Source organism: Hemitrygon akajei, unplaced genomic scaffold (assembly GCF_048418815.1).
Source record: "Hemitrygon akajei unplaced genomic scaffold, sHemAka1.3 Scf000041, whole genome shotgun sequence".
NCBI lineage: Eukaryota > Metazoa > Chordata > Chondrichthyes > Myliobatiformes > Dasyatidae > Hemitrygon > Hemitrygon akajei.
This window is the reverse complement of record NW_027331927.1, coordinates 1105615-1124804: the sequence shown is the minus strand read 5'-3', so window position 1 is coordinate 1124804 and position 19190 is coordinate 1105615. Positions and strand designations below refer to the sequence as shown.

Here is a 19190-nt window from a genome sequence, read left to right as displayed (position 1 = left end):
CCTTCCTCTTCCTTTCCCTACCCTTCTGAGCCACAGGGCCGGTCGGCATAACTGTCTGTGTGCTTTTATCTATCTATCTATCTATCTATCTATCTATCTATCTATCTATCTATCTATCTATCTATCTATCTATCTATCTATCTATCTATCTATCTATCCATCTATCTATCTATCTACTCGTCTGTCTTGCTGCCTGATGTATGCTGTCTGTTTTTGTCTGGTTGTGCTGTATCAGATATTGCGAATTTGATGGAGTGGAATTGACAAGGCGATTATCAATGAGAAGCACTGTGGAGTTTGAGAAATGATTACTTTCTCAGTATAACTGGACAGATTTACAAAGTCTGACTGAATGTCGCGATTCAATAGTTAGCGGGTCGGTAACTAGCTGTCTCTCACTTGGTGCCCCAGATTTAGCGGCATTGATGATATATTATTGGAGGGATCTCAAGTACGAAAGGTAAGTGAACGTTCACATGATCTGGCTGAGAAAATGTAGCACTGCGAGCAGATAATCAACTAAAATGAAAATTAAAATTTTCAGCCATAATGTGGCGTCTGGACACATAGAGTAACAACGTACAAGGAAAGATTCAGGAGAAGATGAAGATTAACATCAAGTAATCTGTTCCCAACCAGGGAAGAGTTCCAGCGTTATTATTCCAACATATCAAAGGATGCCTGTCATTGACCCCTCTGGGACCAGGCTCAGAAATTGTGCCTTAATCATCTCGTTTAGTTCTCAATCATTCCCAGGTTCCACTACCTACAAACACCTGCTTTCCATCAGCAAAGGCAGTGTAAAAATCCTGTGACCACAACTAGGAGCTGGCAGTTTGTTAGTCGACTCGTGTATGAGTAACCTCGTTCCATGGTTCTTAGGACTATCAGTCTAGCATCGTTTCTGAATTCTCTACTAAAACCAAGACTCCGGGTAAAGACTCCTTTGGCACCCATTCCACGGTCGCTACGACGGTAACGCCTCCCGACTCAGCCTCCGCGCCCGTGTTCAGCACATGGGTTCGTTCCACCGCCACGTCCTTGCGACACTGCCATCCAAGTCTCCACACTGCTCTCCGCTGGGGAATGGTTAGATGCTACTGTTCCTTTAATAATCATACTGCAATTGTCGCCTGCCACCTTCGCTCATGGAAAGTTCGCCGACTGAGTACTGAGTGCTCACTTGTTCCCCACCATCCTTAGTTCTCATCCGCATGACCATAAAGCTCCCCATCTCCTCATCTATCCTTCCGGTAGAGTAGTAACACCTTCCCCCCGCCCCCCCGTCCCCACACCATACCAGACAATGATGCAGCCTGTCAGAATCCTCTCCAGAAGTTGTTTGAGTTTATTCTTTAATCTCCTAATGAAGTACTGGATAGCCGCTGTTTTGCCTTCCTCATAACTGCATCGATATGTCGGGACCAGGTCAAGTCCTCAGAGATCTTAACACCCAGGAATCTGAAACTGCTCCTTCTATCCCCTTCTGATCCCTCTATGAGGATTGGTACCTCTCTCCTTCCTGAAGTACACAATGAGCTTTTTCGTCTTACTGACGTTCAGTGCAAGGTTGTTGCTGCGACACCACTCAACTAGTTCCCATATCTCACCCCTGTTCGCCCTCTCGTCCCCATCTGAGATTCGACCAACAATGCTTGCATTATCAGTAAACTTTATAGGTGGTATTTGATCTGCTGACTCGATATGCACATGGATGTAAGGAAGATCGAAGGATATGGACATGGTAGGGAGGAGGGATTAGGGTTTGAGTGCCTTTGATTTGATTTTTAGCTGGTATGACAATGTATTGTGGGCCGAACGGCCTTTTCACGCGCTGTATATTTTCAGGATCTACGCTCTATGATATCTGTAAATTTCTTCTAAATTTTCTTTCCATATGTAAAAACACGCGTTTGCTGCTCTGGGCTCTAGTGGCGCAATCGGTTGGCGAGCGGTGCTTATATGGCATCGGCGGAGAAATGCCGAGTCTGTCAGTTGGAGCCTAGAGCGCTTGTGACTTTTAATGCTTGCAGTGCCCGAGTGACTCAGCATCTCTCAAGCTGAGCATTGCACTAAAATGTTACATTTGATTATGTGCTTCTGAGATAACCTACGTTATTTGTATTTAACTACGAATCGATGCACCTTTGAGTGTGATCTGAGCAGGAGAGTGTAAGTTTACAAACGTTGCAAGAGATCCTCCCTCATTCACTAAAAGGCATGTGCCCGCAGGGCTACAAACAATCTCCCTGCTTGGTTCTTTAGTTCAACACGCGCAGCCTCACTTTCCGTTGTTGAAAGTGTCTGAACAGATGGTTTCTTTGCCGAATTAAGGCAGAATTGTCCCCCACATTCATGTCTTCTTAGTTCAATTAACTAAATGGTGAAGCAAAGATCTCTACCTTTCCTGAAGCCATGCTTCAGACATCCTCTAATTACACCTCAATACAACACAGTTCAATTGACTGCCACATGTCGCGCCTTAATCAACACTCGACAGGAAATTGTTAATGCATATCTCTGTATATGGCGCATAACCAGAGAACCATCGAACATCACAGCACAGAAACAGGCCTTTTGAACCTTCTTGGCTGTGCTGAACCATTTTTCTGCCTTGTCCCATTGACCTGCACCTGGCACATATCCCTCCATACACCTCGCATCCATGTACCTATCCAAGGTTTAATTAAATGTTAAAAGTGAGCCCGTATTTATTATTTCATCTGGCAGCTCATTCCACACTCCCACCACTCTTTGTGTGAAGAACCCCCCCTCCCAATGATCCCTTTAAACTGTCGCCCTTCACCCTTAACCGATGTCCTCTTCTGTGGTGTAGTGGTTATCACATTCGCTTCACACGCGAAAGGTCCCCAGTTCAATCCCGGGCAGAAACATTCTTTGGGCTTCAGTGCTTCAAATGAACTTGAGACTCAATTTTTCAGTTTGTGTTCAAGTTTACTGTCATGGGCATCCAGGTGTAAATATAATGAACATTCGCTTTTCTAGCAGTAGCGCATTGTATTTCAAACCTGGCAAAGGTAAATTAAAGAAAGAAGAATTAATAGAAATTATATATAATTTCCAGGAGAATATAAACGGATTTAAACCTAAGGAGGTTCGTAGATAACGTACATTGCGTAACGGGAGAACCAGCCTTCAAACCCATTGCCATGTATTGTCGCATGAGGATGCACTGTGGTTTCAACGGAGCTCGCATCTCAAATGTTCCCATCCAGACAAACATCAGGAAGAATAACCGTGTGCTGCAAAATTTCAAAACTACTTTAAAATGTTTAAATCGCTTTCTTTTTCCTCCTCCTGTATTCCACTCCTTCCTAGTCCCACCATACAGTCTCTCTGGTCAAATTCTCCACCACAGTCTTCTAGGTTCCACCATTCCGTCTGCCTCTCTCTCTCTCTCTCTCTCTCTCTCTCTCTCTCTCTCTCTCTCTCTCTCTCTCTCTCTCTCTCTCTCTCTCTCTCTCTCTCTCTCTCTCTCTCTCCTCTCTCTCTCTCTCTCTCTCTCTCTCTCTCTCTCTCTCTCTCTCTCTCTCACACACACACACACGCATTCAATCTCTCTGCTTCTCTTTGTTTGCTCTGTCGCGAGCAGCACCACAGCCACCCCACGTCAGCCGCGCAAATATTTGTGCTTCGTACAGTTTAAGCCGCGGTGGAAACAGTTGGTAACATCAACACCTAATATTTTCAGGTCTCGAACCAGCGATCTTCCGATGATATTGCAGCGCAGACAGAAGCCAAGTGTCTTACCATTGGTATCGCACATTCCATTCCAGTTAAAGGACCAGGGAGGAAGGACTGATCACAACGCTGACATCGCAGTTCTGCGGGAATGTCGAAAAGTATGATTAAAACCTTCCTGTATAATAACGGTAATGTAGAACAGGAAAACTGGATACTGTTTAGTTTTGAAACGAGGTGACGGTGGGAGATCGCATATCGGTATAGAGTTGGGATCACGGTCCTTTTCAATATATCGAATTTGTTGTGATTCCATGTAAAATTAAAGCATGGGCGAAATATCCCACTCCTGCATAAGGGTGAGTAACTGGCCGTGGAGGTTCTCCCGCAACGTGAACGTCAGCAATAAATACTTATCTCGGAATACGCTCCGCCCCTGACTCAACGTTTAGAATTACACCGAAATAACTCCCGATCTTTCCCCAGTTACACTCTTAACTATACCACCTTATAAAACCTTACAGCCAATCTTTCTAATCAAACCGGCCACAGTTTTATTGTTTAAGATTTCGGCAACGTAATGACCAGAGATGATTTACTCGAGGATCCCCACAGCGGATGTGAAATGTTTGAAATGTATGCCACTCAAAAGTGATCAGTGAAAATGTATCCGGGGTTATCAGTGGAGTGCAGTTGAAAAATAACACCTCGCCTTTGGGCGTTAAGGAACAGATGGATGGTGTATTGACAGTAGTAATTTGTCCTGCTCAGCAGTCAAGAGTTTGCGTGTAAAATTCCATGGCAACATTTGAGGTTTTGTGCTTCATCGGTCCGGATCTTGTGCCGCTTTTCCACCGCCTCATGTACAGTGACATGCAAATGTTCGGGCAGCCCTGGACAAAGATGCTGTTACTGTGAATAGTTCAGTGAGTAGAAGATGAACTGATCTCCAAAAGCCATGAAGTTAAAGATGAAACATTCTTTTTCTGCATTTTAAGCAAGATGAGTGTATTATTTTCGTTTTGTACAATTTTAGAGTGAAAGAGAATAAAAGGAGCACCAAGCAAAAGCTCGGGCACCCCAAGAGATTTGAGGTCTCAGAGAACCTTCACCAGTGTCTCAGACCTTTATGAGCTTGTGAGGGCTCTGGCGTGTTTACTGTCGTCGTTAGGAAAGGCCAGGGGATGCAAATTTCAAAGCTTCATAAATACCCTGACTCCTCAAACCTTCTCCCAACAATCAGCAACCATGGGCTCCTCCTGGCAGCTGCTTAGAAAATAAATAAATGATGCCCCAAAACAAGAGAAGGCTATAAGAAGATAGCAAAGAGTTTTCAGGTAGCCGTTTCCTCAGTACGTAATGTAATTAATAAATGTCAGTTAACAGGAACGGTCTGGAAGACCAAGAAAACTTTCCGAGAGAACTGCTCGTAGGATTGCTACAAAGGCAAAACAAAACCCCCGTTTGACTACAAGAGACCTTCAGGAAGATGGAGCAGCCTCTGGAGTGGTGCCGCACAAATATAACCGTCATGGAAGAGTCATCAGAGGAAAACCTGTCCTGCGTCCTCACCACAAAATTCAGCGTCAGACGTTTCAGAAGGAACATCTAAACTAGCCTGATGCATTTTGGAATCAAGTCCTACGGACTGATGAATTTAAAATATAACATTTCTTAGGTGTTCTATATGCATAGAAAGGTAAAATATATACTATATACTAAAACAAACGTTTGTCTAACTGACGCTAAATAAACCGATATGCCTGTTCCGACTTCAAATCCGTTTTAAAAACGGTCTCAAGAACGGAACTCCCTCATAACCCAGGAACTGCCTGTATTTTAAAATCCTCTCTAGATTAATTTTCATACCTAATACAATGTAAATAGTTGGTATACTGCATTGCTTAGGGAATAATGACAAGAAAAATAGTCTACATGCTCAAACAACGAGTCCTGGAGAGAGATCTTCTGGGTTTTCTCGATCCACGGTTGGTTGAATCCGCGGATAAGGAGGTCCGACTGTACACTTTGTTGAAGGCGTAAACAAGATTCTAAATGGGAAATAAATTCAAATATCGAAGGTGCAAAGACAACTGGGAGACCCTGTGCAGGATTGCCGAAAGGGTAAACACAGGCTGAGTTGGTAGTAAGGACGACAAATGCAATGCCAACATTCATTTGGAGAGAACCAGAGTACAAGAGTGAGGCTGTAATGTTGAGTCTGTATAATGCATTGGTCAGACAGCGCCTGGAACAAGATGAACAGTATGTGTCCCTTATTTAAGAACTGATGCCCTGACATTGGAAAGGGTCCAGAGGACGGTGACGAGAATGATCCCGGAACGAAAGCTTTAATGTATGAGGATCGTTTTATGACTCTGCCCCTGTACTCGCTGGAGATTAGAAGGAGTTAGGGTTTTCTTTGAAAACTATCAAATACTGAAAGGCCAAGGTAGACTGGACATGGAAAGGATGATTCCGATTGTGGGTGAGTTTAGGGTCAAGAGAGCACAACCTCAGAATATTAGGACGCCCTTTAGGACAGGGATGAGGAGGAAGTTGTGTCACCAGAAGGCTATCGATATGTGGATTTCATTGCGGGGATATCTGTGGAGTCAACTCAGTTGGTAATATTTTAGAAACTTAGAAATCCTACAGCATAATACAGGCCCGTCGGCCCACATACCTGTGCCGAACATGTGATAATTTTGTAATTACCTGTGGCTATATATAGCCCTTTATTTTTTTAAGCTTCATGTACCTGTCCAGGAGGCTGTTAAAATACCCTTTTATATCCACCTCCACCATCGTCGCCGGCAACCCATTCCACGTACTCACCACTCTCTGCGAAAAAAAACCCTAAACCTGACATCTCCTCTGTACCTACTCGCAAGCACCTGGAAACTGTGCCCTCTCATGCTAGCCATTTCAGCCCTGGAAAAGAGCCTCTGACTATCCACATGATCAATGTCTCTCATCCTCTTATACACCTCTATCAGGTCACTTGTCATGCTCCATCGCTCCTAGGAGAAAATGCCGACTTCACTCAACGTATTCTCATAAGGCATACACTCTCATTTAGGCAACATCTTTGTAAATCTCCGCTGCACACTTTCAATAGTTTCAGCATCCTTCGTGTAGTGAGGTGACCAGAACTGTGTACAGTACTCCAAGTGGGATCAGACCAGGGTCTTATAAAGCTGTAACATTACCTCTCGAATCCTATTCTTAAGCGGAGATAGACAAGTATTTGTTTATGAGGCGTGCCAGAGGTGACGACGAGAAGGCAGGAGAATGGCATGGAGAGAAAATATAGCAGCCATAATGGAACGGACGGAATGGCTGAATTCTGCATCTATATTGTCTGGTATTATGGCCAAATTATTAACAAACGTTAATCAAAAAAAGTTGATTTTCATGATTCCCAGCCAAGCACTCTATGTGACAAAAGGTGAAGGCTCGGAATTCTAATAAGTGATAACTTCAATATTTCATCCCCCAGATAAACCTGCCTCGACTAGGATTGGATTCGAACCCACGCGTGCAAAACACAATGGATTAGCAGTTCATCACCTTAACTTTGCGGCCACCTCGTCCGCACTTCAACCATTGTGTTTTATTGCTATGAGTTTCTTTCCGATCACTTGCAACCCCTGCTTATGATTCACACGTTTGTTTTCATATTCCAGTTCTATTTTCCTTGGCTGCCATGGTTACCAGAATTCCTAGGCATAGATAAGAAAGGCCTCGGGGGATATGCCCCAACCACAGGAGAATGGAACTATCTTTTGTAGGGAAGTCAGACACTCTGATCGTGCTGAGTTGAAAGTATCGATCCCGTGCATATTAAGCCCGAGCACTTGTAAGTGTTTTCAGTTGTGCAATGAGCAGTGGGCAGGTGTGCAAATCTCCTGGTCCATTTGTAACTACTTTATATCCAAACACAACTACATTGTAAAATATGACGAATTTTCCATGAATCAAGCATTTTAAAACGGAGGTATAAAAAAGGTATTTAAATATTCTTTATTAGACTGACTTAACTTTATTAGTTACACTCTTCACATACACAAGGAGCAAAAATCCTTACGTTATATCTCAGTCTAAATGTACAATGCGCAATTTTATAGTAAGTTATAATAAATATATGTACAACTGTATAGTTAATATAACATAGACATACAGTTGTGTAAGCATGAATTATCCATTCAGATGTCCTGGTGGAAGACGCTGTCCTGGAGACCGTTGTTCCTGGCTTTTATGCTGCGGTACCATTTCCCGGATAGTAGAAGCTGGATCAGTTTGTGATTGAGTTGACTCGGGTCTGGAATGGTCTTTCGGACGCTTAATACACACTTGTCTCTGTAAGTGTCCTGAATAGTGGGAAGTACACATCTACAGATGTGCTGGACTTTCCGCAGCGCTCTCTGCAGGGTCCTGCGATTGAGAGAAGTACAGTTCCCAAAAGTGCCAGTGATGCAGCCTGTCAGGATGCTCCCAAATGTGCCTCTCATGAAAGTTCTTAGGATCTGGGGCCCACGCCAAATTTCTTGAACCGTCTGAGGTGAAAGAGGCGCACAGCCAGTATGTACAGACCACGTGAGTTCCCCGGTGATGTTTATGCCGAGCAACTTAAAGCCGTTCAACCCCTCAACCCAGGTACATTGATGTCAATAGGGAAGAGCCTGTCATTTGCTTAGTACAGCTGAAAATACATTTATTAACATGTTTTGTTTTAACTAAGTTGTGGCACGTTAGTAAATTAATTCAACCGAAACATTTAAAATTCGCCTGATTGCAAAAATGTGTCTTCGCACTTAATACAGCGTAATTGCAGATAATAATAATAATAATAATAATAATAATAATAATAATAATAATAATAATAATAATAATAATAATAATAATAATAATAATAATAATAATAATACTTTAGTGATCCCGCGTGGCCTAGTGGATAAGGCATCGGACTAGCAACCTGAAGGTCACTAGTTCGAGCCTCAGCTGAGGCAGCATGCTTGTGTCCTTGAGCAAGGCACTTAACAACACATTGCTCTCTGACGATACCGGTGCCAAGCTGCTTGGGTCCTCGTGCCCTTCGTTTGGACAACATCGGTGGCGTGGAGAGGGGAAGGCTTGCAGCCTGGGCAACAGTCGGTCTCTCATACAAAACCTGCCCAGGTCTGCGCCCCGGAAAAACCTTCTAAGTCGCAAATCCATGGTCGTACGAGACTAACGAATCCCTATTATTAGTGATCTCGAATGGGAAATTCTTTCATTAGTGCCGTAACTTTTAAAAACACACTATCGAAGAACTTAAGACTCTTTGGATATATAGGGATTGTGAATGTTCCTGAGATTTAGCTAAAATCAGCAAGATGGAGTTTGCAGCGCCGGGTGGAATGCAGCCAAAATATTGTGATCTCTGTCTAAGTTCAAAGTCAAGCAATGTTCTTGTTAAGTGTTTTTAGTTACATACTCTGTGTCTATATAATGAAGCGTGTCTACAAGCTAAGCAGAGCCCCTACACACCGCTCTCAGGTGCAGAGGCTCTCTGTGATATCATGTATAATAAAGTCCTTTAGTCTGAAACATCTCTCTGAGTCTGCCTGATTTGTTCTGTCTGCTGCTCCAGAGATTTATCTGCAACAAATTGGCGACGTGGATGGGATCCTAAATTTAGTCTCCCAGCTGAAAGCGGGAGGCTGGAAGAGCGGGATCCAGAAAAGGAACCCTAAGCGGAAAAGGAAAAGCAAGACTAAAAGGGGCCGACCAAGTTGGGAAGGGAAATCAGTCTTCTAGTTGAAAGGGGGAGACTGGTGCCCTGAGTCCTAGCTGAAAGGGGGTCGGCAAGGGGTGCTCGTGTGGGTACCAAGGTAGCTCCGATCAATTCCGTAACCGAACTCAAAGACCCGTGGAAAGACAGAGGAAACACAGCGGTCAGCGCTCTCGATATGATTCCGTGTGACATAATACGAACGCTCGGTATAGTCACTCTCTTTTTCAAAAAATGGGAAGTGCCAGCAGTCGAGCGTCTTATGCTGCTCCTGCGGCGAAACCTCGACGGCTGGAAACGCAAGGAAAGACCTTGAAAGCAAGAGAGAAGGTGGAAAAACGAATGAAGACTGTGAAAAAGACCCGGCAGAAGGTAAGAAACACTCTGGTACCCCCAGGGTCGCCAGCGGACACCGTAGTAAGAGGAACCCGGGATACCCTGTAGGCTGTAAACTTTAGCAGTGATCTCTACAGGTGTTCTCAAGGAGGCTGGCCCTATGTGGCAGACTTAAGATCCCCCTGATTCAGAGTTAGTGGGATGTAAAAGCTAACTGGAATGGGGACCCTAATTGGGATTTTGAGCATGATGGGTCGTTTTGAAAAATGGATGTTGGTGGCCAAGAAGCACCAACTCACCCAAACTGAAAGAGAAGGAGGAGCAGGGGCAGGAGCTGTAGGCGGACGCGTGTTAGAGGTTGAGACAGGGGGTGGAAGGGATGGGGCGACTGGATCTAAAGTAAGCACGCGCTTGCGAACGCGCCGTGGCGGGGAATCGCAGCCTGTGCCAGACTCGCAGATACTGCAAGCGCCAAAAATAATGATTGGAGACGTACCCATACTCAAACCCTGGACTGACTCAGAGGCCCGGGATATTGTGGTTGAAGCCCCTAACCCGTTAAAAAGGCCGGCTGCATTCCTCAGTCGGCGAGAACAAATGTGTGAGATTTACAAACCATGGTACATTACAGCACAGAAACAAGTCTTTTGGCCCTGCTTGGCTGTGCCGAATCATTTTTCTGCCTAGTCCCACTGACCTGCACCTGGGCCGTATCCCTCCAAACCCCTCTCATCCATATACCTGTCTAAGTTTTTCTTAAATGTTAAAAGTGAGCCCACATTCACCACTTCATCTGGCAGCTCATTCCACACTTCCACCACTCCCTGTGTGAAGAAGCCCTCACCCATGTTCCCTTTAAACTTTCCCCCTTCACCCTTAACCCATGACCTCTGTTTTTGTTTCTCCCCTGGCCTCAGTGGAAAAAGCCTGCTTTCATTCACTTTGTCTATACCCTGTCACCACCGAGAGACTGGCCCGGATCTGGAATGATGAACAGACCCCGGCGCATGCGCAAGCGTTGTGCAAAACGGCAGCTGACCTGCATGAGAGAGTGCGACAGGCGCAGTGGGAAGCGAGATTATGCATCCTTTCCAACCCGGTGATGGGGTATATATAAAGGAGCTAAAAAAGCTCTCTCTTTCTCCTAGGTGGAAGGTCCCTTACACAGTGCGGATAATAACCCGAACCGCGGTGAAGGTTGAAGGAAACGGAGAATGGATTCACGCTACGAGGTGCAAACGGCACCAGGAGTTGGAAGACAAGAAAGCATGGAGCTGACAAACCAGATGCATTTATGGGGACTGATACTGCGGGGAGTCAGTGTGGCCTTGTCCAGAAATACCTCTTTGTCTTTATGTCACACTTATGCCAGTCATTAAGGTGAAGAGTTGGACTCTTGTTGGTTGTGTGTAAAGATACCTCAGCATGCTGCCCACCCCTGGAAGGGGTCCCCATGAACGGAAGCGAAAAGCTCTCTGTGCAACTTATGAACCTATTTAACACATCCTATTCCAGCTTTAGAACGAGAGATTGGCAGAAGGACTGTGATGTCAGCGAAGGGGATTGTGGATGTGCCTGTTTCAAAGGATGGTACCACCCTACCCCGACGCAGGAGAAAAGGATGCGCTCTTTCGAGTTAGTAAATACACAGAAAACTGTGAATGGAATTTGTTACTGCAATACGGCGGGGGGAGATGGGACATTTTTGGGTCATAGTTCTTGTACTGAACGGAGAGTGGGTCCTCCTGCGCTTACTCCTAATGGGATTTACTGGGTATGTGGGGAAAGAGCTTGTCCTTGGCTTCCAAGGCCGCCAGGCGAAAGTGGGAATGTGTCCCCAGGAAACTGGACGAGCTGCTGTAATCTGGTCTATATATTGCCCTCCATGCTTCCTATAAAAGATATATCGCAACATCCTTATTGAATGCGAAGTAAGCGAGGGATGACTGAAAGTGAAAGGTTTTGGATGATAGCATTTCCCTCATATGGTGTGGCCCGAAATTCGCGAAAAATTATTAATATGGCAACCGCTCTAGAGAAATTGGCCAATAGCACTGCCGATGCCCTACCTGACGTGCAAGTGACGCAAGTGAAAGACCTAACAGCAGAGGTAGTTGCCCTTGGAATGGTAGTCTTCTAAAATATAATGACCCTGGACTTGCTCTGAGCTGAAAAAGGAGGGACATGAGCCGCGGTAGGGCAGGGATGTTGTACTTTTATTCCCGATGCCTCAGAAAACATAACTGACCTTAGTCAACACATAGTGGGAAAGATTAAGGAGATTAGGAAGATAGGGAAGCAGCTTAAAAATTTTGGGACGAAATGGTGGGAAATAGTAGAGGGATGTTTTTTTCTGGCTGGGGAAGCTGGATTACCCATGGGATAATTATAGTGGTATATTATGTGTTTTAGGGTGCTGAGTATGTGGAGCATTACGATTATATTGTGACCATTTAATAAAAGGAGCCTTACTCGGGCCTGCAAATGACCCTATGATACCCCAGATGGTGAGAGAATTGCGCAGTAAGCGAAACTGATGGGCAGAGGAGGTACATCATGGCAAAAAAATACCCTTCCCGGAAGGATATGAACCTCCTATGACGAAAAAGAGCAGTGCTGATCTGAAAGGATCAATAACGAGGGAATTGTGGACGTATTGTGGAAGACTCTTTGGATATGTAGGGGTTACCCTAATCGCTTGTGAATGCTCTTAAAATTTAGCTAATGTCTTTGCAGGTCTTGGAATTCAGCTAAAGTCCTTACAAGGAAGATGTTGTGACCCCGAATTTACGTAAAGCTCTTGTTTGTTGCAATCTAGTTCTAACATCAAAGTCACGTTGTTCGTTGAAATTTAGTCCTAAGTTCGAAGTCAAGCAATGCTCTTGTTAAGTGCTTTTAGTCACGTACTCTGTGTCTATATAATGAAGCGGGTCTGCAAGACAAACAGAACCCCCAAGCACCGCTCTTAGGTAAAGAGGCTCTCCGTGATACGCGTATAAATAAAGTCCTTTAGGCTGAAACGATTCTCTGAGTCGGCCTGATTTGTTCTGTCTGCTGCTCCTGAGATTTATCCGCAACAAAACAACCTGTCGTATATGAAATTTATGTCAACTTGTATATCTACAGCATATTCTACCTGTTAATATTATTGTATTGCTTTGATATTATTTTATGTGCTGTATGTGATATATGTTCTGTGCTTTGCACCTTAGTCCCTGTTTCGTTTCGCTGCATACATTTGTACAGATCAATAAAAATATATCTGAACTTCAGCTTTAAATTGGACTTGAGTGTTGGACAATTTCGGTATTTCACTCTGACGCGATCATTAGACCATAAGACCATCAGCATAATTAGGCCCTTCAGCCCATCGTGTCTGCTTCTCCATTTCATCATGGCTGAACCCGGAATCCACACAACTCTATAAATCTGCCTTCTCACCACATCCTTCGTTGCCCTGGGCTATCAGAAAGCGATCAACTTCTGTCTAAAATATACCCACGGACTTGGCTTCCACCTCAGTCTGTGGCTGAGCTCTCCACAGAGGCACTATTCTCCAGATAAAGAAAATCCTCTTTGCCTCTGTTCCAAAAGGTGATCCATCAATTTTCAGGATGTGCTCTCGTCTGGGTGCCCCCACTATAGGAAACATCTCCTCCACATCCACCCTATCTAGTCAATTCAAAATACGTTAGGTTTCAGTGAGATCCCAGTGTATGCTTCTAAATTTCAGTGAACACAGACCCAAAGCTGCCGAACGCTCTCCATATGCCAGTCCAGTCCTTCCCGGAATCATTCTCGTGAATGCGCTCTCGACTCTCCAATAACAACAGATCCTTTCTGAGATCTGGGGCTCATAGCTGATGACGTCACTCCAAGTGCGACCTGACTACTGACTTATAAAGGCTCAGCATCATCTCCTTGCTTTTATATCCTGTTCCACCTGAAGTAAATGCTGGCATTGCACTTCCCTTCTTTACCACAAACTCAGCCCGCAGCTTCACCTTCTGCAAGTCTTGCACGGGGACTCCTTAGTTCATCTGCATCCTGATGTTTGAATTTTTCCCCATTTTGATAACAGTCGGCACTATTGTTCCTTTTAATAAAATGATGACCATTCTTTTCTCCTCACTGTATTCCATCAGCCCAATGATTGCCCACTCTTGCAATTTGTCTAAGTTCTGCTGTAATCGCATTGCTTCCTGGGCACTACCTACCCCTCCTGCTATCTCTGTATCATCTGTATAGCTTGCAACAAAGCCATCAATTCTATTATCCAAACCACTGACAGAAGATGGTAAAGTAGCGTTCCCAATACTGAACTCTGAGGAACACCACTAATCACTGGCAGCCAATCACTGCTGCCTTCTTCCTGTCAGCCAGTTCACAATGCATGTTAGTATCTTCCCTGCATCTTTCCTGAAAATTGAAGTCTTCGCAATTCTAACAGAATTTGAATCTATTGGAATGATGAAGGACATTGAGAATGGCTGATGCTCAAATTGACGAACGTGCTGATTTACAAAACTGTCTGATATGTTTGTAGAGAATTGCTTAATGTAAATAACCCCGGCACTGAGATGGACTTGACATTTGATTTACCTCAGCCCCGAAGGCAGACAGAATATCATACATCATCGACCTAATTCCGATGTACTCCGACATATGCATGTGTACATTGATGAACTGTGGACATTATCTTACGAACAGTGGCCGTTCTGCATGGTTGTTGGCGTACTCTCGTTTCGTATCACATACCTGCCAGCGCACATACACATTGTGGTTCATTAACACACTGCGCGAATTTATCTAATTTACAAAATGTACTTTTCAGGAGTGGGGATCACTGATAGTGTTCAGTGTGCATCACCACTCAAACTTGTAGTCTGACACGTTCTGAGGCGCCGACGTTGCTCCGCTCAAGCACATTAATCCCCGATCCCAGCACTGAGCCGGTAACTTTGTATATAACATTTTATGAGATCATAACAAAAAAACAACATTCAGTGTCTCCCTACCTCCAACAGTGCGTGATGTAGGAAATCCCTTATCACCCATATACTTTGTAGATGAAAGGTGTAACACAATCTTCCACACAGTTCTTTAAATCCTGAATATCGTAGCGAATACTCGGGTCATACTAATCTCTGCTAACGGAAAGAGAATCTCACTGACATCCTCTTCTATTTCATTGGTGATGTCGATTACCCAGTGAAGGTGCAACTTTGTAATCTCTCCGACGAAGTCTGAAAAGTTTCATGGGAACAAGCGGCTTCGGTTCCCACACTGAAGTAATATGGAGGCACAGGCGGCTCTAAACGCTTAAATATCAGCATTTTCAGTGCTGCTGGAGGTGATTTATATCTGCTTGTTTGAAGTAACCATATCATATATAACAGTGACTCTCCACCAGCTGCAACAGAATATATCATCAGTGACGTTAGAGTCGCGTCACTACCCCATTGCCGGGTTGCTGCATCAATTGTTTGTTTTCAATGACGTCACATTCAGGAAGGAATCACAGCCTGTAAGGTTAGACAAAGACTGACGGGTTGACCTTAGACTGGACGCATGATGAGAAAGGTTATTGAAGAATTATTCTGTGAAAAGTAAAGGCAAGCGCAGCATCAGTAATGTTATAGTCAGTGGGAATCAGCAGAACGCTGTGTAACAAATGCAGTTACGGAACGGAGCGGGACCTCTTCACTGAGTTACTGTGGGACAACGAAAGGACCCTCCCGGAGCGATGCTCTCCGCGGGCGAGGGGAGCGCTGACGTCACTCCCTCGGGGGGAGGGGTGTTCTGTTGTGGAATGTGAATGAAGGAGCTTCATGATCCAGCTGCTCAGTCCATCAGCTGGGGAACAGGTGGCACTGGAGCGGAACATCAACCCTTGTGTGTTCATTGGCTGTACGTAACGTCATTCATTGCACAACCCGCCTACCCGTGACGGAGAATTCGTGTTCCCTATAAATTAGCAGGGTGTCGCGGTCCGAGTCACACGCTGATGTGAACTGCACAACGGGAGATAATTCAAGCAATCGAACATGAGTCGACCGGCGATCCTACAGGTGAAAGACGTTTGTTACCCTGTTCTAGCGGTGTTTGGTTTACCCGGTAAGTCGTATTAATACATTGTCTAACAGCTATTGGCCTTCTGCAGGACATTGTTATTTTTAATGAAGTATGATCAGAAGATGCGCCGCAATGTGTCCATTGTACAAGCTGCTCAATAGGCGCTGTATCGTCCCCTGTCCACACGGCCGGTGAGGATACATTCCTCTGGACACAGGAGGCCGTCTCCTCATGACCGGTGCAAAGAGAACGGAGGGATGCCATCGCTGAAATAGCAGTAGTGTTTCACTCAGGAGGAAATGTATTTTCCAACGTGCCTGTCCGAGAATAAAAGTGTACTACAACAGCAGTAGTGTTTCGCTAAATATTTTGAAGTCTGTCGCGAATTTTGATATAATTCCCATAAGAAGGTGAGTAGAAATTTAAACAATACTACGAATTCGGCTTCAATTTTGTATTGCACAACTCCAACTCAATAACTCACCCCAGTGCTGAAAGTCCTGATTTGTGATGGCCGATGTGCAAAATGATCTCTGTGCCACCCGGTTTACCCGTTGTTTTACTTTAAATGAATGATGGATCTGTATTTACAGCTCCGTTTCTTTTATGCAGAGCACCTCACAACCTACCATTCACCATGCAATGGTAACCTGGTTTATCCTCCTGCAGGGCAGCACATTACCCAGGTTCCCGGTAAATTAGACGTGCTGTTTCTCAGCCCGTTTCCAGCTGGTGAAGATCACACTGCGAAGATGCCTTTCCGTCCTGCCTATGCTTACTCTCAGACCACCGTACTAAACAGAAATACATCCAGACATATTTCAGAAATAAGTTGTAAGATTCCGCTGTCTTCCTCCGTCAGTGATGTCTTAATCTGTTGTTGTTGTTTTTTTTTCTGTTGCAGCCAATTTGTTAACAATTATTATTCTGTCCCGGGGGAAATGCGGTCTTTCCAAATGCATCTCTGCCTACATGACGATGATGGCTGTGTCAGATCTATTGGTCATTCTAATCAATGTCCTTGTCTATGAGATTTTAATATTCCGCCTGTCCAGTTCATTTCTGCATTATACGGAAGTCCTTAAGGCCACGATCTACGTGCTGGCGGTCACTCTGGAACTATCACGGTGGTACACGGTGGCCTTCACCTGTGATCGATATGTTGCCATATGTTGTCAGAAGTTTAAAACAAAATACTGCAGAGTGAAGACAGCCAGAATCCTGGCAGCAGTAATACTGGCGGTGCTTTGCTTGGAGAATATACCCTTCTTGTTTGCATTTCAGCCTCAACGAATAATTGGAAATATTTCGTGGGGTATTCGCCCGAAATTGGACATCGTCAACTCTCCAAGTTTCGTCGCGCTCAGCAGATTCAAAACCTTTCAAAACCTGCTGTGTGCATTTGGTTTAATACTTCTATGTAACGGGATGACGGCCAGTCATATCTTAGTGGCCAGCAAATCCCGGAGGAGCTTCCGAACCCATAAGAGTAAGATTGAACGTGACCCGGAAATGGAGAACAGGAAAAGGGGCATCATATTACTCTTCTGTGTATCAGGCAGCGTTATACTACTTTGGCTGCCGTGGGCAGTGACCGATTTTATCGCCAGCCTAAACATGTATTTTGATCGCGACTATTACTCTGCCCGATATATCGCTGCTCAAACCGGGGTTCTGCTCACGAACATGAGTTCCTGTACAAACACGTGTATTTATGCAGCCACCCAAACTAACTTCAGGGCAGAGTTGAAAACGTTGATACTGTCTCCTTGGACGCTTGTCCGGGAATTGATCAAGAGAAATGTAAGATCATCTAAGGCTTTCTCCCCCGAGTAGAACTCAGTTCCAGCTCGCACACGTCTTACAACAGGCAACATTTTGTAGAAGATCCGCGTTTTAAGTTTCATAATAAAATAAAAATTATCATTTAAAACATCCCGATGCCGGTAACTGAAAGTGTCTCATTTGTATCTGATAAGAATTAGCTCGAGGAAAAAATAAAATGTATGAATGCGTGGAATGGACCGGATGGAACACAGTATTGAATTAGGAAAATCGTCATTTCAATGTTAAAGAAAACAGACTATTTGCACCCAACATTGGATCTCTGTAAAGCATCAGAGAGCTACGGTCAATAACACCCTTATTCCACATTTCCCGATCTGTCCAGCCGTATCATATGAAACAGCGAAAAAGAGAAACAAAAACTTTTCGAATGCTGCACAACGGCCTCCAAAAACTTCAGCAGATATTGAGAATAGAAAATATTCTTTCTCAATAATTAGTACAAGAATACAAATTTTGGAAAGGCGTTTCAAAAGATCCTGTGTCATTTTAGCTTACGTTGTGTCGTTCCATTTATTTCGTGATCGGCAGTGCCACACAGCTGTACCGGAACCTCCTCAGTTGACCAGCCACCCCTCAGCAATAGAAGGCGATCTTCTATTCCCGATCCTGTAGAGATTATATTCGATGCTACCCGGCGATATGCCTGGTTACGGAAATCAGCCCTTACAGAAGTCAGAGATCAACGCCTAAATATTTGGGTACCTTCTATGACAACTAATAAACAAGCACACGATGTATTCCTTTTCAAATTGATTTTATTAAATCATGTACAGGTGACCCACATTCACTTTCTAATTAAATCTGAATATGGTTCATATTTTAGGGAGGCGATACTATCACCAACGATCCACAGCACGCCAAGCAAACCCATCCCCAAAATGCCGGGACTCCGTGAAAACTGATTTATTCAGGTTATTAACAAGCAACACGAGAAGCTGATTCTCCTGGAGTCTCAAGATGGCGCTTATGGAGTGAAACCGTTTTAGGCTTCGCTCCAATCCTTTTTTTATTTTCTACCTACAAGCACCCCCTAATTGACCTGGTTATACCTATTCTAAAGGGGTTCATACTTATGAAATCTTTTTCAACTGTTTGAATCATTTTCAACCCGTTGAAATGTCTAAACAAAAGGAATCGAAACAGACGAAAGAACCGTTAACTCTGGAAGCAATTGCGAAACTTATGGACGAGAGACTTGAAAAACCGGAGAATAAATTAACCTCAAAGCTTTCTACGTTCGATCAAATTATAAAGACAGTCGATGGAAAACGTCAATTACTTTGGACGTTTTCGTCTCAGAAGTACTGGATACCCCTCCAATAATCGAACGTGCACATTGCATTTCCCGTTTTCAACCAGCTTCAGGTACGAAACCACGACCAGTGATACTCCGGATTCATTACCCTCATACCAAAGAACGTTTGATTCGGGCTGCCCGGAAAAAGGGTATGAT

At 44.3% G+C, this 19190-nt stretch overlaps 1 non-coding gene across 1 annotated transcript; it reads left to right on the top strand.

Moving 5' to 3' along the window:
- Nucleotides 1–2821: 2821 nt before the first annotated feature.
- On the top strand, nt 2822–2894 carry trnav-cac (transfer RNA valine (anticodon CAC)). The gene has a single exon. It is a non-coding gene; the product is annotated as a tRNA-Val (tRNA).
- The last annotated feature ends 16296 nt before the right edge of the window (nt 2895–19190 follow it).